The sequence below is a fragment of the Martes martes genome (assembly GCF_963455335.1).
Source record: "Martes martes genome assembly, chromosome: 17".
NCBI classification, from domain to species: Eukaryota; Metazoa; Chordata; class Mammalia; order Carnivora; family Mustelidae; genus Martes; species Martes martes.
In genome coordinates this window covers 41,242,358-41,263,996 of record NC_137905.1, presented here as the reverse complement: position 1 = coordinate 41,263,996, position 21,639 = coordinate 41,242,358, and positions in this window count along the sequence as shown.

Sequence of the window (21,639 nt, the reverse complement as noted above, 5' to 3'; positions counted from 1 at the left end):
ATTTTTTAGAAGGATGCTGTTTAGTCTCCATGTATTTGGGTTCTTACCAAATTTCCTCTTGTGATTGAGTTCTAGCTTCAGAGCATTGTGGTCTGAAAATATGCAGGGAATGATCCCAATCTTTTGATACTGGTTGAGACCTGATTTATGACCCAGGATGTGGTCTATTCTGGAGAATGTTCCATGTGCACTAGAGAAGAATGTGTATTCTGTTATTTTGGGATGGAATGTTCTGAATATATCTGTGATGTCCATCTGGTCCAGTGTGTCATTCAAGGCCTTTATTTCCTTGTTGATCTTTTGCTTGGATGATCTGTCCATTTCAGTGAGGGGAGTGTTAAAGTCCCCTACTATTATTGTATTATTGTCAATGTGTTTCTTTGATTTTGTTATTAATCGGTTTATATAGTTGGCTGCTCCCATGTTAGGGGCATAGATATTTAAAATTGTTAGAGCTTCATGGGGCACCTGGGTGGCTCAGTGGGTTAAAGCCTCTGCCTTCGGCTCAGGTCATGATCCCAGGGTCCTGGGATCGAGCCCCACATCGGGCTCTCTGCTCAGCAGGGAGCCTGCTTCTCCCTCTCTCTCTGCCTGTCTCTCTGCCTACTTGTGATCTCTGTCTGTCAAATAAATAAATAAAATCTTTAAAAAAAATTGTTAGAGCTTCTTGTTGGACAGACCCTTTGAGTATGATACAGTGTCCTTCCTCATCTCTTATTATAGTCTTTGGCTTAAAATCTAATTGATCTGATATAAGGATTGCCACCCCAGCTTTCTTCTGATGTCCATTAGCATGGTACATTGTTTTCCACCCCCTCGCTTTAAATCTGGGGGTGTCTTCGGGTCTAAAATGAGTTTCTTGTAGGCAGCATATTGATGGTTGTTTATTTTATTTTTTTTTTATCCAATCTGATACCCTGTGTCTTTTGATTGGGGCATTTAGCCCATTAACATTCAGGGTAACTATTGAGAGATATGAATTTAGTGCCATTGTATTGCATATAAGGTGACTGTTACTGTATATTGTCTCTGTTCCTTTCTGATCTACTACTTTTAGAGTCTCTCTTTGCTTAGAGGACCCCTTTCAATATTTCCTGTAGAGCTGGTTTGGTGTTTGCAAATTCTTTCAGTTTTTGTTTGTCCTGGAAGCTCTTTGTCTCTCCTTCTATTTTCAATGATAGCCTAGCTGGATATAGTATTCTTGGCTGCATGTTTTTCTCGTTTAGTGCTCTGAATATATCATGCCAGTTCTTTCTGGTCTGCCAGGTCTCTGTGGATAAGTCTGCTGCCAAGCTAATGTTTTTACCCTTGTATGTTACAGACTTCTTTTCCCGGGCTGCTTTCAGGATTTTCTCTTTGTCGCTAAGACTTGTAAATTTTACTATCAGGTGACAGGTTGTGGACCTATTTTTATTTATTTTGAGGGGCATTCTTTGCATCTCCTGGATTTTGATGTTTGTTCCCTTTGCCATATTAGGGAAATTCTGTATGATAATTCTCTCCAATATATCTTCTGCTCCCCTCTCTCTTTCTTCTTCTTCTGGAATCCCAATTATTCTAATGTTGTGTCGTCTTATGGTGCCACTTATCTCTCAAATTCTCTCCTCATGGTCCAGTATTTGTTTGTCCCTCTTTTGCTCAGCTTCTTTATTCTCTGTCATTTGGTCTTCTATGTCACTAAGTCTTTCTTCTGCCTCATTTATCCGAGCAGTAAAAGCTTCCATTTTTGATTGCACCTCATTAATAGCTTTTTAAATTTCAATTTGGTTAGATTTTAGTTCTTTCATTTCTCCAGAAAGGGCTTTTATCTCTCCGGAGAGGGTTTCTTTAATACCTTCCATGCCTTTTTCGAGCCTGGCTAGAACCTTGAGAATCGTCGTTTTGAACTCTAGGTCTGTCATATTACCAATGCCTGTATTGATTAGGTCCCTAGCCTTCGGTACTGCTTCTTGTTCTTCTTTTTGTGGTGAGTTTTTGCACCTTGTCATTTTGTCCAGATAAAAATATATAAAGGAGCAAATAAAATGTTAAAAGGGTGGCAAAGACCCCAGGGAAATGTGCTTTTACCAAATCAAAAGAGACCCCAAATCGTGGGAGGGAGAAAGGGGATAAACAAGAAAAAAAGAAAAAGAAAAGAAAAGAAAACAAATAAGGAAAAAATATTAAAAAAAGAAAATATATGTATATACAAAAAATATAGTTAGATACAATGGAGGATAAAATATGACTATAATAATGAAGTTTCAAAAAAGATTATTATTATTTTTTTGTAAGGTATTGTTAAGATAAACTAGTTAAAAAAAGTTAAAAGAGGAAAGGGTAAAAGTTAAAAAAAATTTAGCAGTAGAAAAAAGAAAAAAAATACTAACTGCAAGACTAAAGAATCATGGGGAGAAAGCCATGAATTCCTTGCTTTGCTTTCTCCTCCTCTGGAATTACGTGGTTCTCCTTGGTAAGTGAAGTTGGTCTTGGCTGGGTTTCTTATTGATCTTCTGGGGGAGGGGCCTTTTGTAGTGATTCTCAAGTGTTCTTGCCCGAGGTGGAATTGCCTTTCCCTTACCAGGGGCCGGGCTAAGTCATCCACTCGGGTTTGCTTCTGGGAGCTTTTGTTCCCTGAGCGCTTTCCGTAGAGTTCTGGAGGACGGGAATAAAGATGGCAGCCTCCCAATCTCCGGCCCGGAGGAGCCGAGAGCTCGGGGTCCCGCTACTCAGTGCGCCCTCAGAGAAAAGCACCCAATTGCTCCCGTCTCCCTGGCCTCTGGTCACGTTTGGAGAAAAGTGCCCAGTCGCCCGTGCTTGGAGAAAAGTGCTTGGTCGCTTCCGTCTCCGTGGCCTCCGGCCGCACTCTGAGCCACCCAGCCTGTGACTGGTTCAAGGTAACCCCGAGCTGAGAGCTCACTCCTCAGCTTTGTCTCTGTAGCCAGCTTCCCCGCTCTAATACCTTCGAGCTCTGCCACACTCAGACACCCCCGATCCTTCTGTGATCCCGCGGGACCTGGGGTTATGCTGACCCCACGTGGGCTTCCCCCTGGTTTAGCCTCTGGAGCGATGTCCCTCCGTGGAGCAGACTTTTAAAAAGTCCTGATTTTGTGCTCCGTTGCTCCGCCACTTGCCGGGAGCCGGCCCCTCCCCCCACGGTCTATCTTCCCATCACTTCAGACTCACTTCTCCGGAGGTCCTACCTTTCAGAAAGTGGTCGATTTTCTGTTTCTAGAATTGTTGATCTTTTCTTCAATTTCCCATTGGATTTGTAGGTGTTTGCAATGTTTAGCTAAGCTATCTAGCTGATCTTCTGCTTCCTGATATCGTCTCAGCCTGCTACTTCTCCGCCATCTTGACTCCTCCCCCCCCATAGTAGTCTCTCATGATCCTTTTTATTTCTGTGGTATCAGGTGTAATGTCTCCTCTTTCACTGAAATTTTTATTTATTCGGGCCTTCTCTCTTTTTTCCTTGGTTAATCTAGCTAAAGGATTGTCAATTTTGTTTATTTTTTTCAAGAACCCACTCTTGGTTTTATCATTTTTTTTTCTATTGCTTTCCTGTTCTCTACTTCATTTATTTCTGTTCTAATCTTTATTATTTCTTTCCTTCTACTAATTTTAAGCTTAGTTTGTTCTTTCTCTAGTTCCTTGAAGTATAAAATTAGGTTGTTTATTTGAGATTTTTTTTTCTTGGTGTATGCATTTTTCACTATAAACTGCCCTATAAGAACTGCTTTTGCCGTATCTCACAGTTTGGTTTTGTTGTGTTTCCATTTTCATTCATCTCAAGGTATTTCTTTAATTTTTCTTTTCGTTTCTTCTTTGATCCATTGGTTGGTTATTCAGGAGTCTGGTGTTTAATTTCCATGCTTATGTGAATTTTCCAGATTTCCTCCAGTTATTGATTTCTAGTTTCATACCATTGTGTTTGGAAAAGATAGTTGGGAGGATTTTAGTGTTCTTAAATTTGCTAAGACTCATTTGTGACCTAACATACTATCTGTCCTAGAAAATGTTCCATGTGCACTTGAGAATTATGTGTATTCTGCTGTTGCTAGATGGTATGTTTTGTGTATGTTTGTTTGGTCTCTAGTGTTGTTGAAATCTTCTGTTTCCTTATTAATTATCTGTATGGATGGCCTATTCATTTTGAGAGTGGTTTATTAAAGTTCCCAACTATAATTATATTACTATTTATTTTTCCTTTTAATTCTGTTAATATTTGCTTTATATATTTAGATGTTCTGATGTTGGGTGCATAAATATTTACAGTTGTTATATTGTCTTGATGAGTTGACCTCTCTATCATATAATAATTTTCTTTGTCTCTCTAGACCATTTTTAGCTTGAAATCTATTTTGTCTGGTATACGCAAGCTACCCCTGCTTTCTTTTGGTTACTGTTTGCTTGAAATATCTTTTTCTATCCCTTCATTCTGTTTTTGCATGCCATTAAAGCTAGAATCCCTTATAGGCAACATATAGTTAGATCTTGTGTTTTTATACCTTCAGCCATTCTATTATGTCTTTTGATTGGAGAATTTAACTCATTTATATTTATAGTTATTGTTGATAAGTAAGGACTTAACTCTTGCCATTTTTAAAAAATTTTTTCTGTGTTGTAGATTTACTGTTTTTCTGCTTATGTTGCTGTCCTGTTTTGTGATTTGATGGCTTTTTGTAGCTGTGTACTTTGGCTTCTTTATCATAATCTTTTGTGTATCTACTACAGATTTTTCCTCTTTGATTACCATGAGACTTACATTGAATATCTAATGTCCTATTTTAAACTAGTAACAACTTCAATATCTTACATAAATTTCATACATTTACTGCCCCCCTCTTGTATTTTAGGTTATTCATGTTATAATTCACATATTTTTTTATATTATGTATCCTATAACAAATTATTATAGTTATGGTTATTTTTAATAATTTGTTTTTTGACTTGTAAGAAGATTCAAATATAATTAACATACAGTGTTATATTAGTTTCAGGTATAAAATATAATGATTCAACAATTCAATATATTACTCAGTGCTCATCTTGATAAGTGTATTCTTAATCTCCTTCACGTATTTCATCCTTCCATCTATTTATCTCCCCTCTGGAAACCACTGGTTTGTTCTTTATGATTAAGAGTCTGCTTTTTAACTTTTAAATGGGAGTTGTAAGTGAATTATGCACTACCATTGCAATCTTAGAGAATCTGCCTTGGCTCCATATTTACCATTGCCATTGAGTTTTATACATACATTCTATGCTTATGACATTAATCAACATCCTTTTATTACCACTTGAAGAATATCACTTAACAGTTCTTATAGGGCAAGTGTTGTGGTGATGAAGTCCTTCAGCTTTTGTTTGTTCAAGAAAGTCTTTCTGTCCTTCATTTCCAAAGGCCAGTTTTGCTAGGATAGTATTCTTGGTTGACAGTTTTTTTCCCTTTCAATATTTTAAATATATCATCCCACTCTCTCCTGGCCTACGAGGTTCCTACTGATAAATCTGCCCACTATCTCACGGAGGTTCCCTTGTATGAGATGAGCTGCTTTTCTCTTGCTGCTTTCAAGAATCTCTCTTTGTCTTTGTTGACAATTTAATTGTAATTTATTTTGGTGGTGTTCTTTTCAAGTTCAACCTATTTGGGGTCCTTTGGGCCTCATGAATCCAGACGTCTGTTTATTTCTCCAAGTTTGGGAGTTTTTCAGCCATTATTGCTTTAAGTATACTTTCTGTCCCTTTCTTTCTTCTCTCCTTCTGTGATTCCCATATTATTTATATTGTTCCTTTTTTTTTAAAGATTATTTATTTATTTATTTGACAGAGAGATCACAAGTGGGCAGAGAGGCAGGCAGTGGGGGTGGGGGTGGGGGAGCAGGCTCCCCGCCGAGCAGAGGACCCAATGTGAGGCTCTATCCCAGAACCCTGAGATCATGACCCAAGCTGAAGACAGAGGCCCAACCCACTGAGCCACCCAGGCACCCTATATTGTTCCTTTTAATGGTGGTACTCCTTTAGTCCTGTGGGATGTAGGCTTTCCTCACTCTTTCATTCTTTTTCTTTTTTCTTCTCTCACTAGATGTTTTCAAATGAATCTATCTTCTTGTTTACTGCTTCTTTTTTCTGCTTGGTCAAGTCTGATATTGAACTCTCTATTGAATTCTTTAGTTCAGTCATTATATTCTTCAGCTTGGGATTTTTTGTTTGGTATTTTGGAGGGTTTCTGTTTCTTTGTTGAACTTCTCATTTTGTTTATATTTTCTCATTTGTTCATTGTTTTCTTAATTTTTAGTTGTTTGTATGTTCTTGTAGTTCACTAAATTCTTTAAGAGGATCATTCTGGATTCTTCATCAGGCAGTTTATAGATATCCATTTCTTTAAGGTCAGTTACTGCAGCATTATTAGTTCCCTTTGTTCATTTCATATTTTTCCTATTCTTCAATGATTCTTGATTCCTTGAGTTGGCATAAGCACATTTGAGTAAGCTGTCTCCTCTTCCAGACTTTATAGATTTGCTTTGGCAGAGATAGTTTTTCCCCAGTTAGCTCAGTTTGGGGTTTTGGAGGGGTCAAGTGGTAGCATCCTCGGTCAGGTGGGGTTTGCTATCACAGGTCTATTTGGGCAAGGCCACTGCTCATGCTCTGAAGTCAGGGGGTTGCTGCTGGTTGGGAGCATTCAGATAGAACCACTGGCTTTGTTTTCTGTCCAGGTGCATCTACAGGATGCCTAGATTTTCTGGGCAAGCTTCCTGGTCAGGTGGGACTGAATGCTATATCAGCAGTTGGGCAGGGCTGCAGATTTGTCTTCTGGTCCAGATGGGGCCATAGAATGGGCTCCATAGCCATTGCAGCTTGGTGGCTAGGGACTCAACTTGGTAAGAACTGCCCACCAAGCTCCCTAGCCAGATGGGGCCACTGGCTTGGCTCTGCAGTTGGGCAAGGCCATTGGCTAGGCTCTCAGCTCAGGTGTCTTTGTAAGTGGGGCTGTAGGATGGGCCACACATCTTCCCAGGTGTTATGGTTAGTTTCCCTAGTTGGATAGGGCTGGAGGCTATATTTAGGCCTAGAAGGGGTTTCAGATTTGCTTCCCAGGCCAGGCAGGGTTAGGGAGCAGGCTTCATGGCTGGTATGGATCATTGGCTGGGGACCCAAATCAGAAAAAATGTCTGCTGAGCTCCCTGGCCAGACAGGGCCACTGGCTCAGCTCTGTAGATGGGCAGAGTCACAGGCTGGGCTCTCTGCTTTGGTGCCACTGCAAGCTGGGCTGTAAGGTGGACCACACAGCCTCTTGGGTGTTCTGGTTAGGCTTCCTGGGCAGGTGGGACTGAGGGCTCTACTTAGCAGCAGGTAGGGCCATGATCCTGCTTCTCTGCCTGGATAAGTGGTAGAATAGGCTCACAGACTGACCTGGTTCATCAGCTGGGGCCCTGAATCAGGCAGAACTGCCCAGCGAGTTTCTCATAGGAGAAGGCCACTGGCTTGGCTCTGCGGGGGGACAGAGGGCTCTCTGCTGAGCTGCTTCTCTAAGTGGACTGTAGGTTGGGCTGAGTAGCCACTATCTGTCTGGGCTAGATGGGGGGACTATATTCAACAGTAGATAGGGCTTCAAATCTGCTTCTCTGCCTGGACAGGGCTGCAGAACAAGCTCCACAGCTGGGAAAACTCATGGAATGGGGACTCAATCAGTCAGAACTTAGCCCATTGAGCTCCCTGGGCAGACTGGGTCACCGACTTGGCTCTGCTGATGGGGTAGAGCTATTGGCTGGGCTAAGAATTTCAAGCATTTTATTGTGTGCCAGGCACTGTACTAAGCACTCTGGAGGCATTACCTTATTGAATTGTTTTAACAACACCGTAATTAGTCCCATTCTGCAGATGAGAAAACTGAAGTTGATAGTTATTAGGGAGCAGGAATGAGGGGGAAAGGAGGGAAGCTGGGATTCAAATCCAGGGCTACATGATTCCAAAGCCCCATGTTCATAACCTCTATGCCTCTCTGTTTGTTATTTCAGAGACCTCTCTTGGTCTCTTCACAGGTGAGAGCATACAGATTCTTAGTTCTGATGGCTTCTCCTTAGCTTTGTGTCCTTTTTCTCTGTCATAGAATTTACCGTTTCTATGGAGCAGGTTAAAGGGGATCTGTCTGCTCTGTGGTTTCTGCTATTACACACAAATATCACAGAATCACAGGCACACTTAAAAAAATCTTTGAATATGCCAGTATCTGGGGGAATCTTCTTTGAGGTAGTCCTATTTTAAAAACTAGTGATAATTCTATTTTAATGACTTTTTCCACTCTTTTTTTTTAATTTTGCCAGAGATTTTATGTACATGTCAAGCCTCCCAAAAGTCTGTTAATGTCCTCAAATTGTAAGGGTTAGAAATCTCTCTTCTGCACAAACCCCTAATATCTGGCAAATGTGTCAGACAAGTCAAGTAGGCTGTAGGGAGGTGTCAGGGATATAAATGGGAAAGGAGTCTGAGCTTAAAAAGCAGGGATCGGGTGCTAATTGTATTCAACAAGACAGGAAAGATCGAGATGTTCACTCTTAGATGTGGATGAAAGGGGGCTAGTTTAAAGAAATTGCCTCCTTTATGTAAGAAATTATTTAGCTATTTATTTCCATGATCTCAACTCCTCATTTCAGATGTTGATTTTAATTGGTTTCTAAGTTGGAGCATAATCCATATTGTTAATGCTTGTTTGACGTCTGATAATTATATTTTAATAGGCATGTGTTACTGATCTTGGAATAAGACTTCTTTTTTTTTAATTTTGTGTCACGTCATTTGGAAAAATCAGTGATTTTTTTTTAATATCTCAAGTTTCTCTTTATTTTTTTCAGCTTTATTGAAGTATAATTGGCATCAGTAATGTATTTGAAACTTTCACATAGCATAAGAGGAATGATCTTGTTGCAGGCCTTTTTTCAGGAGCTGTCAATGTCCCAGTCCAAAAAAGAGAAATCTTAGAGCACTTCCTTATGTCTTCATTCTATTTTCCCCCAACCCTGATGTACATTGCACTGAAGACCCGTTCCTCCTGGCCGTTCACGGGTGCTGCCAGCTCTTCCCGGGGCCGACTGCATGGGTCCAGTTGAGCTTGTCTGGATTGCCTCTGTTTGTGGGGGAAAAAGAACAGATCTTGTTCAGGAGAGGATCTGAATAGGATACCACAATCAGAAGGTTGGGTTTTGGGGTGCCTGGGTGGCTCAGTTGGTTTAGCGTCTGACTCTTGGTTTCGGCTCAGGTCACGATCTCACAGTTGTGGGATTGAGCCCCACATCGGGCTCTGTGCTCAGTGCAGGGTATGCTTCAGGTTCTCTCTCCCTCTCCCTGGCTCTCTCTCTCAAATAAGTAAATAAAACCTTAAAAATTTTTTTTAAAAAGGTAATCTCTGTGCCCAACATGGGGCTCAAACTCACAACCCTGAAATCAAGACTCATCAGTCAGGTGCCGTGGATTTTATTTATTTTTTTTATCAGAGATTAATTAAGGCGAACATGTTCTTGGAAAGGCTGTGGATGTGTCCTTGGGACCATAGTGAGGTACCCCCAAGAACCCGGAAATGATGGAGAGAATGACCTCAGGGCTAAGTGGTGAAATCTACAGGAGTCGGATTAAAGTGGAGTTCTTCAGAGTCAGCTTGTCGATCGGGAGGGTTCCTGGGAATAGTCAAAAAAGAGATGTGTCTTAGAAGCATATCTGATCCCCTCAAGGTTGGCAGGGATCGAGTGTGAGAGACCCCTGTAGACCCCTCATCCTCTGAACAGGGCTGGCCCTGCTGTGGAGATGGGGACCCAACCGGGTTGTGCTGAAACACATGAATTCACACTCTCTCCACCGCTGCACGTCCACCTGGGGGAGGGCAATGTGAAGGTCATGCAGACCCCAACCATCATTGTTTCGTTCTCCCTGCGAGCGTTCTCTGTCAATCAATGGGCATGCTGATTGTTGACGGTGGTCCTGAGAGCTTGCCTCACAAAACCGAGTTTCTGAGAGACGGATGTGCTCTCCACATGCCAGCCACTCCCAGTTTCCAAGCCTGCAGGGCCAACAGGTAGACGGTGGTTATGGTGGTTCCCCCAGCTGCCTCCCGGGAGGCCAGCCCCACATTTCAGCTCCCTGCCCAGCCTTGCCCTTGGAGACTTTCCTTCAAAACCAGTGACTCTTGGGGCACCTGGGTAGCTCAGTGGGTTAAGCCTCTGCCTTCGGCCCAGGTCATGATCTCAGGGTCCTGGGATTGAGCCCCGCATCGGGCTCTCTGCTCAGCGGGGAGCCTGCTACCCCCTCTCTCTCTGCCTGCCTCTCTGCCTACTTGTCATCTCTCTCTCTCAAATGGATAAATAAAATTAAATTTAAAAAAAGGAAGTCCCCTATCAATTTAAAAAAAAAAAACAACAAAAACAAAACAAAACAAAACAAAAATCCAGTGACTCTTGACAGTTTTCCCTGTGTCCCCAAGAGATGTTGAAGTCTTAACCCCCAGTACCTGCGAGTGTTGAACCCTATGCAGAAATCGAGTCTTCGCAGACAATATAGTTAAGATAAAGTCATCAGGGTAGATGGTGTCTTCATAAATAGGGGGAATTTGGACTTCACAGCTGTGCAGGTACAGAGACAACACCATCGATAAGCCAAGGAATGGCTGAGACGACCAGATGTAGGAGAGAGGTGTGGGACAGCCTCCCAGCCCGCCCAGGCAGCCAGTCCTGCTGACACCTTGATTTAGAACTTCTAACCTCAGAACTGGGAGACAATAAACTTCTGTTGTTTGAGGTACCCAGCTGGTGGAACTTTAGGCAGCCCTAGGAAACTAGTGTACCCCATGCTAGCCTTTTCACCGAGGAAATCAGAATTAAGGCTCTTCACCAGGACTCCCCATTTAGCCCTGATCCCTGATGTCACCTGTTGCTGGAAAAGTAATGCCCTAAGAATATGAACTACCCATGGGCACGGTTGATGTGGCCCCAGGAGAATCTCTGGCCACAGGGAATTTCTACCAGCAGGGATGGGTGTTCTACAAGGCTGGATGAGTATCATTTGTGCTTTTTTTATTTCTAAGTTCTTTTCAGATCGAATAAGCATTTCAGGTTATGCATCTAGAAGGCATGAGCACCAAAAGATATTCCTGAAGACAAGTTACAAGTTACAATTTACTTAATGCATCTTTGCCATTTGTCCCAAACATAGATAAATTCACTGTTTATTTCCGTGCTTTGCAATCCCTGAAAATTTACTTTGGAGTTCTACTTTTCAATAACACACTAACTTTCCAGACACACTATCTGTACAAAAATCATAATTTTTTTCAATGAAATGGTAGAATTTGCACATTTAATATAAAAACAGCTGTCATGGGTTCCCGTGGGTGGCTTGCTTGCTTCCACAAGTTAAAAAGGCAGATACATTTGGTATCAAGCAAAAAAGTAACCAAGTGGGGTGCCTGGGTGGCTCAGTGGGTTAAAGCCTCTGCCTTTGGCTCGGGTCATGATCCCAGGGTCCTGGGATTGAGCCCCGCGTCGGGCTCTCTGCTCAGTGGGGCGCCTGCTTCCTCCTCTCTCTCTGCCTACTTGTGATCTCTGTCTGTCAGATAAATAAATAAAATCTTAAAAAAAAAAAAAAAGTAACCAAGTAAAAACATGGCTTATAATGAATGTCATAGATATATATATATTTTTTATCTATAATAGTCACTCCAGTTGAAATGATTACCTGAATTTATGAATTGGTCCTTGTTTCATGATTCGGCATGCTTACATTTTGTGCTTACATTTGGCTGGACTTTCATTTTTTAAAGGATTAATTCTGGAAGCAATCCAGTGAGGTTGACAGATTTTCTCCCATTTTGTAGATTGAACATGCTGGGACCTGGGAAAGGCCTCTTGTCCAAGGCCATAAAGAATACAAACTGGTTGGGGCACCTGGGTGGCTCAGTGGGTTAAAGGCTCTGCCTTTGGCTCAGGTTATGATCCCGGCGTCCTGGGATCCAGCCCCGCGTTGGCTCTCTGCTCAGGAGGAACCTGCATCCACCCCCACCCCCTGTCTACTTGTGTTCTCTGTCTGTCAAATAAATAAATAAAATATTAGGGGAAAAAAAAAAGAATACAAACTGGGAAAGGAACACGAATCTATCACACTTTTTGGTTTCTCATTCCTCCCACAAATGTTCATTGATTGAGTACAGCATTCATGTTTTATTTATGTCAGATTTGGGCTCCTGCAAATGAAAGAGAGGAAGCTCTTGCTTCTGACTGACGTTTATCCGGTGACCTCTATGCTGGGAGCCCCGACATCTGCTACTTCATTAAACCACACCTGTGACGGGTATGGTTAACCCCCTATTATGGTGGAACCCGAGGCTCAGAGGGGCTTAGTGTCTTGCACAAGGTCACTTAGCTGGTTTGTGATTACTTGGTGTTGGGACCATACATAAGCAAAGTTCAAATACAGCATTTAAAAAAAATGATACCAGGCAAGCCCCAAAATGAAAAGAATTTTTGTTCACTTACTCCCTAGCGCCCTCTATAGGCCGGATATCACATAGAGCCAGTTCATAGTTTATCTCATTTTCCCCTCTGCAGGGTAGGAAGGTTATTTCTACATTTTTCAGCTGAGAAAACAGACATTGAAGGATGCAAATATAAATAAAGTGGTTTACCTAGAAGTTGGTAGAGGTGGAATTTGAGCCCAGGTCTGACTCGGCTGAAAGGATCATTTTGTTCTGTTGCTCGGATGGCAGTGTAGTATGAAGCCAAATATGACAAAGGCCTAGAAGGTTCCATCAGGGGTGCCTGGGTGGCTCAGTCAGTTAAGCGTCTACCTTTGGCTCAGGTCATGATCCCAAGGTCCTGGGATCGAGTCCCACGTTGGGCTCCTTGTTCAGCGGGCAGCCTGCTTTTCTCCCTGTGCTTGCTCTCTCTCTCTCTCTCTCTCTGACAAATAAATAAATAAAATCTTTTTTAAAAAATGCCATCTGGGGCACCTGGGTGGCTCAGTGGGTTGAGCCGCTGCCTTCGGCTCAGGTCATGATCTCAGGGTCCTGGGATCGAGTCCTGCGTCGGGCTCTCTGCTCAGCGGGGAGCTTGCTTCCCTCTCTCTCTCTCTCTGCCTGCCTCTCTGCCTGCTTGTGATCTCTCTCTGTCAAATAAATAGATGAAATCTTAAAAAAAAAAAATGCCATCAGATCCGCAGGAGACTCAGAGTTGGTGATGAGGGTGATCGGGAAAGCTTTGTAAAGAGTGGGTCCAGGGAGGAGGGTTTTAATGGCTTCTATGGGCAGAGCCGGTGGGAGAGTACAGGAAGGCAGGGCAGAAAGCCTTGCCTTACTGTCCCCTTGGCCACTGCTGTCCTTGTGGGCCAGTCTGTGCAAGAAGCTCTTCAGCGCTGGCTCTGTGCTTAGGACGAGAGACTAACCAGATAAACCTGAAGGTGAATGAAGAGTTGAAGCAGGAAGAGTGGGCATGTTTGCGTGGACGTGGAGAGAAGCTGGCAGAAAAGTTAGGCTGGGAGCTGCCATGACACATGGCAGGAGGGGAGCCCCAGACCGCAGTGGGGTGAAGCAGGTGCACCCTCCCAGTTGGCCACAGTGTCCCTTTGCCTCCTTCTTTCATCTGGCCCCCTGCTCCTGACTGCTATAATGATCTTCACCTGTATCTGCTCTGGAGGAATCTTTCACAAGGCTCAGTCTTTCAGGGCAGGTGATGGTGTGGAGGAGAGAGGGCTGCCCTCATGAGAGTCCCCACACTTCCAAGCCCATCATTCTTATTTCTCTCTGGAGAATGACTATCCATTGCAAAGGCCTGGTGGCTTGCTTATTTGTCATGGAGTTTGCTGTTGTGACTGGCCTTTGTTTGAGAAATGCAGGGAGTTCTGCAGAGGGCCATCTTTGGGCCTGCTAGTCGAGAGCCACGGAACATGAATCTGAGGAAGGAGAAGGAAGAAGAGTGCTGAGTTCTCTGTCTGCTTCCACAGGCATTTTCGGAAGACCCGTGGCACATTTTTCCACCCTCCTGATGCCCCATTTCTATGACTTTAAAACAATAGTAATATCTGTGCCTGCCCCAGAGGAAACGCCCTGCATGGTGTTGGGCATAAAGCAGGGAGGGGTCTGCCATTCAAATCAGGGTTAGTCAGTCCTCCATCCACAAGACTGTTTTTAGCGGCTGGCTAACAACTTATCCCTGAAGCGAAAGAAAGGACCTTTCAAGCCACACTGTGCAAGCTGCTAGAACAGAAGGAACACAGGGTCATTCATCGTCCTCAGTGAGGTCAAACCCACCAGGCTGCCAGGTGCCATCGATGAGGAGGTGAATGTGAAGGGTGGGTCCCCATTGACACACAGTCACACGGTGGGTGACTGTGGGCTGTGCCCACGAAGCTTGGCTGATGCAGCGGGGACTTCCTCTGGCGGCCGCCCTCCAGACCCCTCCCCAGGGGCTGGGCATGCTCAGGACTAGCGAGCGATTGTTGGGCGTTAGGTAAAGACAGGTAAAACCGGGGCAAGGGGCTGGGGTGCCATCTGCCGCTGAGACTCCCCTTGAGGCTGAGCGGGTCACCAGGTGTGGCCCCGAGTGGGCTCCGCCCCTCTTCGGAGAGCGGGAGTTTCCATATACTTTAGGTCCAGTGGGACCGAGCCGCTCTGAGTACATCTCCGGAGCCGGTTTCCCATCAGCCATCCCCAATCTGGGAAAGGTTTAGGAATGAGAAGTGGCAGGTCCTACCTGCTGGGCTAAAACACACGCAAATTGATCCTAAATCCCAAACGAATATGTTGATTCTTATTTCAAGCAAAGAACGCCTGCTTGGCCTGGAAAGGTGGCACAAAGAGCTGAGGAGAACCCTGTCTTACCAAGGAGCTAGAAATCCCTGAAAATGCGCAAGATGTACACATGAGACGTGAGAATGAGAATGAGGTGTTCTCCCCACCCCCCCCCGCCCCCACCGTCTTACTTTTAATAGTTATTTAGCAGAAATCTGCATTTTTTTTTTCCCTTGGAATGTGCTGTGCCTTTGTTGGCCAGCGATGTGTACCAGTCTGCCTGCCTGTTTCCGCCGGCTTGTCATGCTCACTAATTAGAGAGCTGCCGCCTGATTCACCTTGTTAATTAGAGGGACTTGCACACGGAGCCCTTCGGGCAGTGTGCGCGAGAGCCTCGCACCAGTGCCCCGAGAACGATGCGTCTGTGAAGTCATTCTTCTCATCTACCTTCTATTTTTCATTTGAAATGAATAAATCATTGAGATTTTTCCTTGTGGAGTGAGAATACAAGAACTCACATCTTTGTAAGATGTAAATTACATGTGATCAAGAGGAAGGCATGACTCGTGTATTGTACGTACACGATTTCCTAATTTACTTCTTGTCAGTGTATGAAAAATGGCCTGGAATGTGTGTGTCTCCTCCCCGTGAATCAGTGTCCTTCATCTGGCGAAAGAGGGTGTCGAGTGAGGAATGCAGCTGCTTCACCTGAGCTGTCTGAGTCTGGTCTGAGGGTTCGTTGTTGGCTCATACAGAGGGAGGGAGGCCTCTGAAATCCAGGCCTCCGAGGAAGGTGTTTGACCAGAAACTTCTCCCCGGCCTCCCCCAGGCCCCGCCTGCTTGGGGGAGAAGCATCAGCTGGTAATTCTGATAAGAGAGAGCCCACTTATTAGGATGGGGGCTTTTATATGTAGCACGTGTCTTTAAAAGAGGTTTTTAAAAAATGTAAATAAAATTTGGGCTGGCTCAGACCACGGACCCAATCACAGAAGCAGTAGTGTCTTTAAACGGCATGTGGGCTCCTTGTCCTACCTGCATAGGGGACGGCATAAAGTGGTTTCGGTGGCTTTCTCTCCAGCTACTTGGTGAAAATGAAGTGTTGTAGTTAAATGAGAACAGGGGGAGGCAAAAACTGTCATTGTTTAAAAGGCGGCAGGTAAAGGTATAGCTTTCCCCTAAGCAAAGAAAGGGATGGGGCTCAGCCCCACCCAAACCTGGGCATTTCTGCTGAGAAGCCTGATTAAATAACACCATTATCAGTCTTTGTGGTTAATTAATATCTTAAACACAGTCAACCTTTTTACTCAACCACAGAATTTGCGGGAACCGTATAGACTCAGTTGCAGAGATTTAGGCAAAAGATTTTCAAATATTTCTTAGGAAAAGAAAGGACTTGTATACCGGTTCCTCCTGGGAAGGGCCCAGACCACGGTGGGCTGTTTTCTAGAATGTTCTTCCTACCATGATGAATATCCAATTTTGTGCCCATGAACACACATTGAGCACTTGCTGCATGCAAAACACTGCCCAGGCCCTGAGGGAAATCCCAGCATGCAGAGACCATCCCGGTCCCCAGGATACCATGTGCAAATGGAGGAAAGAACCAGAGAAGAAGCAATTGTTACCATCCAGAGCAGTGGATGATCTGGAGCCTGCACAGAGGGAGGGGAGTGGGGACTGAGGTCATAGAGGGAGGGACGCGTGGGGAACAAGGTGGTGAGGGCTGCGAGGGAACAGGCAGAGCACGCCAGGTGGAGAAGTCCTTGCAGGCAGGGAGCACAGCGCACATAAAGGCATGGAAACACACAGCCCATTGCCGGGGTGCGAGTCACTCCCAGGGCTGGAGAAGGAGAGTGAAAGGTGAGACGGCTGCAGGGGCACTGGGGAAGGGGGGCACCAGTCAGGTCCTGAAGGCTAACATTCTACCCTGTTACTGGGGGTGCAGTAGTACTGTTCACACTGTCCACCCAATGTGGGGCTGCCCCACACTGGTGCTCTGGCTCTGCGGGAGCCGGGGCAGGTCTGTGTGGTTCCAGAGGAGGGGGAAGAACAGGGGTGGGCTTCTGGGGCACATTTGCCCTCTGCATAGCTCCAGCCCTGGGTGCAGGAACCAGCAGATGTAGGGAGTCGGGAGGGAGGCAATGGTGGGTACGAGTCTGCCAGGAACTTTGCAGGTGAAACCAGCCACCTCTGTCAAGAGCCTCGACCTACTTGACGTTTTAGGTTGCCGCAGCAAATGCTTAGTTCCCTTCCTCCGGTGTGATTTAAACCCCTGCCTTTTGCTAGGGGCAATGCAAATGGCCAGGGATACAGAGAGGAAAAAGACACCATCTCCTGCCTTAAAGAAACTTACAAGAGACAGGCAAAGTGACTGTCTGTTTGCAGAGACTAAGTTTCAACGCAGCAGCCAGCCGGCAGAGGGTGGCATCACGGGGGAGGGGACGCTGGCATCGCAGCTTTCCAGGATGACGGGACTGAAGTGGTGGGGCGGGGTTGTCAAGACAAGGAGCCGCAAGTGCAGAGCCCTGAGATGTGAACCTGCACCGTGTGGGGGGGAGGGGGCTGCGAGGACTCATTTGGGTTCCAACTCAGGCCATGAGTCTTGGGGGGTTGCTGCAGGACCTGGGGTGAAGAGGATGGAAGGATTTTGGGCAGGCTTGGATGTATAAAGGAAGCTTTTGTCACCCAGTTGTACACCAGGGACGCTTCTCAGAAAGCTTTCCAAGGTTTCATGCCATGCGATGGCCCGGGTATCCTTTACCATCGAGGCAATGGCCAGTCAGGGCCCGAACCGGCAGAGACCAAGAGGTTGAATAGTCAGGGGGACGCAGCGTCAGAGTGGGCTGATGCCTCCTATTCAGAGATCCAGCAGTTGCAGCGCGTAACTATGGGAGACTTCCCGCTTCAGGGTTCCGGGGTTCCAGTCGTGGGATGGAAATTCCAGCCACGTGCGCACCTGCCGTCCAGGTGGTGTTGGACACAATGAATTCATCACCGCCAGAACACACGGCCGCTTCTAAATTGGTTGTAAAATGACAGTTGCAAGCTGTCCCATCCCTCCCAACTTCATACGGTGCACCTCTCTATTTTTTAGATAAAAATCCCTCTTCTGTATGTGGGTGGTCAGGCTTGCACCAGGCAGGAGGCAGAACCAGGGGACCCGGAGCTAGACCCCTTTCTAACTTCGGAATCCCTGCCCACCACCTCATCTCCACGGTGAAAGCCCCGTCTTCTCCTGTAAGTCCCGTCTCTGAAGCGAGCATTTCAGATTGCTGCACAAGGCTGAGGTTTACGGGGATGTCTAAATATTGACCCCAGATTTTCTAGCAAGTCCTCTCTGGCAAGTCCTCAAGAGGCATGAGTCGGCTCTGTCTCCAGGAAGAACACAGTCGCCGTTAGGCTTTGCTGTTTTCAGGGTTAGAGTGGGTGCGTGGATGAATCTGTGAGCCATCAAGATTTAATCAGTGTCACTTATGTACCAGGCACTGAAATGGTCCCGCACAGAGCCAGGGAGGCGAGGCTTCTCCGGAGGGGCCCTGCGGTTGGGGCTTCTCACAAGCCCGCGGTGCTCCCACGAAACCCCGGGTCTCCCTGCCAGATTTTGTTCCTCTAGCAAGCCATTTGCTTCAGTAACATGAGTGACAATAAAATGAAGATGTGAAACACACACACACAGAGTGAAATGAAAGCAGTGTTAAAACACCAGCTTTGGGTACCTGGGTGGCTCAGTTGGTTAAGCCTCCACTCTGGGTTTCTGCTCAGGTTGTGATCTCAGGGTTGTGAGATCGAGTCCCATGTCGGGCTCCACACTCTGTGCAGAGGATTCTTTCCCTCTGCCCCTTGCCTGCTGGCCTGCATGCTCGCTCTCTTTAAAATAAGTAAATAGGGGCGCCTGGGTGGCTCAGTGGGTTAAAGCCTCTGCCTTCGGCTCAGGTCATGATCCCAGGGTCCTGGGATAGAGTCCCACATCCGGCTCTCTGCTCAGCAGGGAGCCTGCTTCCTCCTCTCACTCTCTCTGCCTGCCTCTCTGCCTACTTGTGATCTCTGTCAAATAAATAAATAAAATCTTAAAAAAAATAAGTAAATAAATCATTAATAAAATAAAATGGCACCTGAACGTGCCGCACGGTTTTCTCCTGGGATAGGCCCTCTCAGCCTGCCCCACCCCCACTGACCTCACCCTGTTAACTGCCTTCCCACCACCGCCCCCACCGGGGCCTGAGCCCCTCAGGTGATGTTCCTGATTCTCAAGTGTGTGACAAACCCCTGGAGGGCAAATCCTTGCCCACTCCCCATCATCTGCACCACTTCACCCAGCCCCCAACCCGAGTCCCAGGGCATTCTGGGCTCTTGAGAAGCCTCTGCTCATTGAGTTAACAGTCTCTCCCCACACTTAAAAATTTCATCCTTTTTGCTGGATCCTAAGGATAATGTGTGCTGATGGCAGACAATTTGGAACGTGCAAAGCTGCTCAATTTTGTTTCAGGAGTGACTGTTCTGGCTTGTTGTCGGCCACACATACGCCGCCCAGCCCAAGCCGAAACCCACCTAGAACAGTGCTCTGACTGATTTCACAACTGATTTCTGGACTTTAGCTTTGTTACTTTGTATTGGTTATTGTAAAATGAACTCTTTTAATGGGCTTTTTTCGGGGGTGGGGGATGGGGGGAACGTTCTCTGCTTTGTGGCGTTCCTTTACAGTCATAATTAGTACAAGAGAATTAACTCCCAGCCGACTGATTTTCCTAAAGTGGTGGCTTCTACCTCCTTCCTTGTAGGGGGTCTGGGATGCTGCGACGCCAAGGAATTTCACGTTGGCGTACACAAGGCAGCAAGTGATTGCCATTCACACTCATAAGAGTTGGTGCACTTGGATAAAAGGACGTGCGTACCTATGTGCAGACGGTCCAGGTGTCCCACCTGCTGAAGTCAGGATGACCTGCTAAGTGCCCAGAGCAAACCATGTACAAATCAGTGAATAGTGAATCTGCCCAGAAAAAAGCAGGCAGCCTCTATCTTTTTTTCTTTTTCCCCTGTCTGTCCTTAGCTGGAATAGACCAAACAATCCTTACATCTAAATTTAAGAGCTCCTTTTGGAACGACTTGAACCCATATTTATACTTCCAAATTTGGTGACTCTGTGGCTAAGTTCTGAAAATAAAACACTGAATGTTTTCTCAAAGGCCAAGACATAGTCCTAATATTCCAGATACCTGTCGAGCACTCCCATCGGGCCAGATTCTCTGCTACTGGGGGATTCGTCCTCATCTTTGTGGGGATCATGGTCTGGAGGAAGACAGAGACCCTCCCTCTCGGGGGGGATGTGAGCTGGGGCCCCGAGGTGGTCCACCAGAAGCAAAAACTAAGAACAAAAGAGAGCAGGGATTGGTCAGACAGGGAGCATCCTGGGGCTGGGGCAGGATGGTCAGGGGAGCGTTTCCAGCAAAGGGGTGAGAGAAGGCAAAGTCCTGGGGCCAGAAAGGAGCCCCGGGATCCAGCTGTGGGGCAGAGGTTGCAAAGGGGCAGCTCACAGACTGCTTTGTATAGCCTGTACTATGTTACATATTCTCTTAAAATTAGCTGCCGACGTTTAAATATTGCGGGGTTTTACATTCAAAACAAAACAAAAACAAAAACAAAACAAAACAACAACAAAAAACCCAGCCCACCAAAAACCAAAACCTGGATTTTGGGGATTTTTTGGCATCTGCATTTGGGCCTGGCAGCAGTACCCTTCTGTGCATGCACTTCGCTACTGAGCCTCCCTGGCCCCCAAGGCTTCTGGGGCTCGAGATGGGGAGCAAGGGGCCATGCAGGGGGCCTTGGCCTTGGCTAGGCCATCAGCACTGTGTCCACGAGTAGCAGAAAGCCATCCACGGTCTGTGAGCATGGGGATAGCTGAGCAGGTTTGCCTCCCAGAAGGGCAGCTCTGCTTTATAGCCTGGAGAACGGATTTGATGGGGCCAGAAATGAGGCTGTTCGCAATAGTCGTGGGAGGGGTCATGTAAGACTGTGATGCTTAATTAATGGCCCCCCCCTCTGCCAAAAGACATCAGATTCTAATCCCTGGAATCTGTGAGCTAATGTGACCTTACAGGGCAAAAGAAAAGCTTTACGGCTGTGATTATTCAGAGATGGGGGATAATCCGGGATTATCCAGATGGATCCACAATCCTTGTAAGAGGGAGGCAGGGGGGTGATTAGAGATTCCTTGGCGATGTGACCAAGGAAGCAAAGAGAGGAGGGATGTGGTCACAAGCCAAGGAACGCCAGCAACCTCAGAGACTGGACAAGGCACGGGACAGATGCTTCCCGGGAGCCTCTAGAAGGAGCGCAGGCCCGCTGACACCTTGATTTCAGCCCAGGGACCCTGCTTCCTAACCTCTGACCTCCAGGACCGGGAGAGACTACCTTTCTGTTGTTTCGACCCAGCGAGTTTGGGGTAATTTGTTACAGCAGCCACAGGAGACCAGCAGGGACGGCGTCAGACAGATGTAGGGATGGAATCCACCAGACTAGGGGCTGAGTGATGTGTCTGTTGGGGGAACTGGAGCACCTGAGAGGTCTCCAGGTTGGGTCTCGCTGCCAACAAGCCTGAGACTCAGCTGTGGGTGCAGGAGTGAGTCCAGGAAGCAGAGGCTGAGCCCAGAGGCGGTGATGCAGGGAAGGGAGAGACTCCCATACAGGTGCCTGACTGAGCCGGGGACTTTGGTGGGCTCAGAAACCACATGGGGTGCTCCTCATATTGTTACTTGGAAGGAAGCAGAGGCCTTTATCCACTTTCCCATTTCCCATTTCCCACTGGTTGTTGGTTGCCTGTGTTAGGCAGGTTCTCCCAAGAAACATAACCAATAGGATGGAGATGTGTGTATATATATATTTTATATACATAA